The sequence below is a fragment of the Mus pahari genome, chromosome 3, assembly GCF_900095145.1.
Source record: "Mus pahari chromosome 3, PAHARI_EIJ_v1.1, whole genome shotgun sequence".
NCBI classification, from domain to species: domain Eukaryota; kingdom Metazoa; phylum Chordata; class Mammalia; order Rodentia; family Muridae; genus Mus; species Mus pahari.
In genome coordinates this window covers 95,373,616-95,379,678 of record NC_034592.1, presented here as the reverse complement: position 1 = coordinate 95,379,678, position 6,063 = coordinate 95,373,616, and the positions used below count along the sequence as shown (strand labels likewise).

General features: G+C 38.1%; 1 pseudogene; it reads left to right on the top strand.

The window, feature by feature from the left end:
• Positions 1–2,707: 2,707 nt before the first annotated feature.
• On the top strand, positions 2,708–2,862 carry LOC110319656 (annotated as a pseudogene).
• The last annotated feature ends 3,201 nt before the right edge of the window (positions 2,863–6,063 follow it).

Here is a 6,063-nt window from a genome sequence, read left to right as displayed (position 1 = left end):
AGAGCTAGAGAAAAGTCCCAAGGAGCTGAAGGGGTTTGCAACCCCATAGGAAGACCAACAATATGAACTAACCAGTACCCTCAGAGCTCCCTCGGACTAAACCACCAATCGAAGAAAACACATGGCTCTAGCTGCATATGTAGTAGAGGAAGCCTAGTAGGCCATCAATGGGAGGAGAGGCCCTTGGTCCTGTGAAGGTTCTATGCCCCAGTATAGGGGAATGCCAGGGCCAGGAAGCAGGAGTGGGTGGTTTGGTGAGCAGGGAAAGGAGGAGGGGATAGGGGATTTTCAGAGGGGAAACTAGGAAAGTTGGTAACATTTGAAATGTAAATAAAGAGAATATCTAATAAAAAAGAAATGCAAGTTAATCAATCACACTTATGGTCATTTTATATACTAGTCTAGTTTATTACAGATATATATTTTCTAGGTTTAACAGGTAGTAAATAGAAACAAACAATGATTGACAATTCAGATATTCTATAGATACATGGATAATTATGTGATGATGTGCTAATGAGTTAATCTCGTGCTTTTTTTCTTTGAGTTTGTTTATGTAGTGGATTATGTTTGATGGATTTTCCTATGTTGCACCATCCCTGCATACCTGGGATGAAGCCTGTTTGTGGTAAATGATGTTTTTGATGTGTTCTTGAAATTGTTTTTTTTTTTAGAATTTTATTGAATAATTTTTATTGATGTGGGAAAACAAAATTAGTCTGAAGTTCTCTTTGTTGGGTCTTCATGTGGTTTAGGTATCAGGTTGAATGTGGCTTTATACAATGAGTTTGACACTGTTTCTTCTATTTCTATTTTGTAGAATGGCTTGATAAATATTGATATTAGCTCTTCTTTGCAGGTCTAGTAAAATTCTCCCTTAAAACAATCTGGGTCTTGGCTGTTTTTGATTGTGAGATTTTAACGATGCCTTGTATTTCCTTAAATGTTGTGGGACTGTTTAGGTAGTGTACCTGATGCTCAATTAACTTTGGTAAGTGGTATCTGTCTACAAAAAAACTTCACTTCATTTAGATTTTCCAGTTTTGTGGAAAATAGGCTTTTGAAGTAGTTACTAATAACTTTTTAAATTTCCTCAGTTTATGTTGTTATATCTCCTTTTTCATTTCTGATTTTGTTAATATCAATAGTGTATGTGTGCCCTTAGTTTACCTAAGGGTTTATCTATCTTGTTGATTTTCTCAAAGAACCAGCTTTGGGTTTTGTTGATTCTTTTTATTGTTGACTTTGTTTCTAGTTGGTTGATTTCCTCCCTGAGTTGGACTGTTTGCTGGCATTTACTCTTCTTGGATGTGTTTGATTCTTTTTGTTTTAGAGCTTTCAGATGTGTTATTAAGTTGCTAGTGTAGGATCTACCCAATTTCTGGATAAGTCCTTTATGAAAGTACTCAGTGCTATACATTTTCCTCTCAGCACTGCTCTCATTGTGTTCCATATGTTTGAGTATGGGCCTTCATTTTAATTGAATTCTAGACAGTCTTTAACTTCTTGTTTTACTTCTTTCCTGACAAAGTTTTCATTGAGTAGAGAGTTGTTCAGTTTCCACGAGTACGTGGACGTTCTGTTGATTTTGTTGTTATTGAACTTTAGCCTTAGTCCATGATGGTTTGATAGAATGCAATGAATTATTTCCACCTCTTTGTTTCTGTTGAGGCTTGTTTTTTGACTGATGATATGGTTAACTCTGGAAAAGGTACCATGAGGTGCTAAGAAGGTATATTATTTTAGGATAAAATGTTCTAAAGATATCTGTTAAATCCATTTGGTTCATAACCTCTATTAGTTTCACTGGGTCCCTGTTTAGTTTCTGTTTTGATGACCTGTCCATTGGTGAGAGTGGGGTATTGAAGTCTCCCACTATTATTGTGTGGGGTTCATTGTGTGTTTTGAGTTTTGTAAAGTTTCTTTTACAAATGTGGTATCCTTGTATTTGGTGTATAGATATTCAGAATTGAGACTTCACTTTGGTTGATTGTTCCTTTGATGAGCATGAAATGTTTTTCCCTATATCTTTTGATTACTTTTGATTGAAAGTTTATTTTATTGGATATTAGAAGGGCTACTACAGCTTGATTCATGGAACGGTTTGCTTGGAAAACATTTTTTCCAGCCCTTTACGTTACTTTGAGGTAGTGTCTGTCTTTGTCACTGAGTTGTGTTTCATTTCTTTTTTGGGGGGGGCGTTATTTTGTTTTGTTTTTTGTTTTTTCGAGACAGGGTTTCTCTGTATAGCCCTGGCTGTCCTGGAACTCACTTTGTAGACCAGGCTGATCTCAAACTCAGAAATCCACCTGCCTCTGCCTCCCGAGTGCTGAGATTAAAGGCGTGTGTGCCACCACGCCCTTAATGGCGTGTTGTGTTTCCTGTATGCAGCAAAATTCTGGGTCCTGTTTATGTAATCAGTCCATTGTTGTTTAGAGATGTTAGTGACCAATTATTATTAGTTCCTGTTATTTTATTGTTGGAGGTGCTATTGCGTGTGTGTGTGTGTGTGTGTGTGTGTGTGTGTGTGTGATTCTCTTCCTTGTGATTTGCTGGGGATGATTAATTTATTATGTTTTCTTTCATGTGGTTGTAGTTGTGTTGTAGTTTTCCTTTTAGTGTCCTCCATAAGGCTGGATTAGAAGGAAGATATTGTTTAAATTTGATTTTGTCATCCTGTGTTCTATACCTGATTTGGTTTCTTGACATGTCTTCTCACAAGACTTTCAGAACCAAGTGATTCTTGGCCATGAAACAGAAGCAAAATTATCCTATTTCTCAATGGATTTTAATGAAACTGGTAACCAAATCAGGTATAAATCTAAGAGAAGATGCTGGAGGAGAATGAAGCAGGATCTGTAAGGATTCAGACAGTGGCAAGACTGGGGATTATAATGAGTCATGGCTATCATCCATTTTACCAGAAAGTTCAACGTTTTTAACATGGAGACTTGCTCATGTCTAAATTGGTAACAAAATATAGAACCTTTAAAAAATTTGTTTGTCCATGGAATATCTTGGTTTCTTCATGTATGGTAGTTGAGAGTTTTGCTGTATATAGTGGTCTTGGCTGGCATCTGCATTCTCTTAGGGTCTATAAGAACTCTGTCCAGGATCTTTTGGCTTTTTACGCTATTGAACAGTCAGGTGTATTACCTATATTCCACTATATGTTACTTGGTAGTGTTCCCTTACAGTTTTTAATATTCCTTCTTTCCTCTGTGCATTTACTATTTTGGTTATTATGTGACAGAAGAATGTTCCTTTCTGGTTCTGTAGGCTTCTTGTTCACTAATGACCATCTCATTTTTTGCGTTAGGGAAGTTTTCCTCTTTGATTTTGTCGAAGATGATTTCTGGCTTACTGAACAGGGAATCTTCACCCTCTTTTATTCCTATTACTCTTAGGTTTGGTCTTTTCATTGTGTCCCAAATTTCCTGGATGTTTTGGGTTAGGAACTTTTTTACACGTTACATTTTCTTTGACTAATGTATCAATATATTCTATGGTATCTTCACCTCTTGTACACTGTTGGTGATGCTTGCTTCTGTAGTTCATGTTCTCTCTCCTAGATTTTCCATCTTCGGGATTGCCTCTATCTGTGACTTCTTTATTGGTTCTGTTTCTACTTTTAGGTCTTGCAACTATGTTGTTTAATTCTTTCACCTGTTTGATTGCACTTTTCTGTATTTATTTAAGGGATTTATTTGTTTCCTCTTTAAGGGCTTCTAACTGTTTGACTGTGTTTACCTGTATTTGTTTGAGAGAATTATTTATGTCCTAGAGGCTTCTATTATCTTTATGAGATGTAACTTATGGTAAGAATCTTGCTCTTTACATGTGTTATGGTATCTAGGGCTTGCTGTGTTAGGATAGCTGGGTTCTGAGGGTGCCAAAATTGCATTAGGTTCTGTTCATAATGTTCTTTTTTAAAGATTTATTTCTGTATATGAGTACACTGTCACTTTCTTCAGACATACCAGGAAAGGATATTGGATCCAAGTATAGATGGTTGTGAGCCACCAAGTGGCTGCTGGGAATTAGACTCAGAACCTCTGGAAGAGCAGTCAGTGCCCTTAACCACTGAGCCATCTCTCCAGCCCCTCATGATGTTCTTGTATTTGCCTTTCAACATCTTCTTGTCTCTATTAGCCGGGTGTGGTGGCATATGCCTTTAATCCCAGCACTCAGGAGGCAGAGACAGGTGGATTTCTGAGTTCGAGGCCAGCCTGGTCTACAAAGTGAGTTCCAGGGCAGCCAGAGCTATATAGAGAAACCCTGTCTCGAAAAACCAAAAAAAAAAAAAAAAGTGCAGTGGTGCTGTGTCCTAGGTTAGAGCAGGGAGGGAATCTCCTCTTGGGAGAGAGGCAGAGCTATGGGATAGTGGAGCAGGCAGGCCAATCTACCATGGGTGCAAGTGGTGGTACAGACCACAAGGAAACAGAATTTCACAATAGACTTCTAGATCTGAAATACTATTCAGGTGTTTAAAAACAGGACATCATGAATTTTACAGGCAAAAAATGGAACTCGAAAAATACCATCCTGAATGATGTAACCCAGACTCAGTAGGACATACATGGTATATACTCACTGATAAGTTAATATTAACTATAAAGTACAGAATGCCCATAATATACCCCACAAACCCAAAGAAATTAACCAAGAAGGAAGGGTCAAGTGAGAAAACTTTAATCCTACTTAGAAGGGGGCTAAGTATTTTGGACTGTGGCACGGTAACCCCATCCTTCCACTTGATGTCCTGACTTTCTACTGGAGGTGGACTCTACAAGTTCCTTTTGCCCACTGTAGGGAATTTCATCTATGGTACCTCCCTTTGAGTGCTAAGAGTCTCTCACCTCCTAGGTTTCTGTTACATTCTAGAGGGTCTCCCCACCTACCACCTCCTGAAGTTGCATATTTCCATTCATTCAGCTGGTTTTCAGGGCTTCACTATTGTTTCCTTCCCCCCAACACCTGATCATGTTCCTCTTTTTCCTTCTTCCTCCTCTCTCCCACTGAGGTCCCTCCCTCCCTCAGCCCCTCTGATTGCTTTCTTTTCCCTCCCGGGGGAGGGATTGAAGTATCCTTACTTAGGGCTTTCAACTTGTTAACTTTCTTGAGTTCTGTGGATTATATCCTGGGTATTCTGTACTATTTTGGCTAATATCCACTTATTAGTGAGTACATACCATACATGTCCTTTTGAGTCTTTTGGGTCTGAGTTACCTCACTCAAGATATTTTCTATTTGCCTGCAAGACTCATGATGTCCTCATTCTTAATAGATGAATAGTATTCCATTGTGTACATGAGCCACATTTCTTGTATCTATTCTTCCATTGTGGGACATCTGGGTTACTTCCAGCACTGGCTATCACAGATAAAGCTTCTATGAACACCTTGTGACATGGTGGAGCATCTTTTGAGTATATGCCCAAGAGTGGTATAACTGGGTCTTCAGGTAGATGCATTTCCAACTTTGTGAGGAATCTCCAGATTGATTTAAAGAGTGGTTGTAACTGTTTGTAATCCCACCAGCAGTGGAGGAATATTCCTCTTTCTCCACATTCTTTACAACATGTGCTGACACCTGAGGTTTTGATCTTAGCCATTCTGATTGGTGTAGACTGGAATCTCAGGGTCATTTTGATTTTCATTTTTCTGATCATTAAGGACTTTGAACATTTCTTTAAGTGCTTCTAAGCCATTCAAGATTCCTTTGTCGTGAATTCTTTGTTTAGTTCTATACTACATTTTTTATTGGGTTGTTGGTTTTTTGGATGTTAGCCTCTTGATTTTTTGCTTTTTTATATTTTGGATATTAGCCCTCTACTCGATATGGGGTTAGTGAAGACTTTTTCCCTTTCGGTAGGTTGCTGATGTGTCCTATAGTCTATGTTCTTTGCCTTACAGAAGTTTTTAAATTTCATGAGTTCCCATTCATTCCACAGTCAAAACCTTTGATTCAGAATTATTCCTGTCTAAAATTCTAAAAGAACTGCAGGTACAAAAATGGAGAAGAGCCTGTAGTGGCTATTCCTGGTTGTCAACTTGACTATAT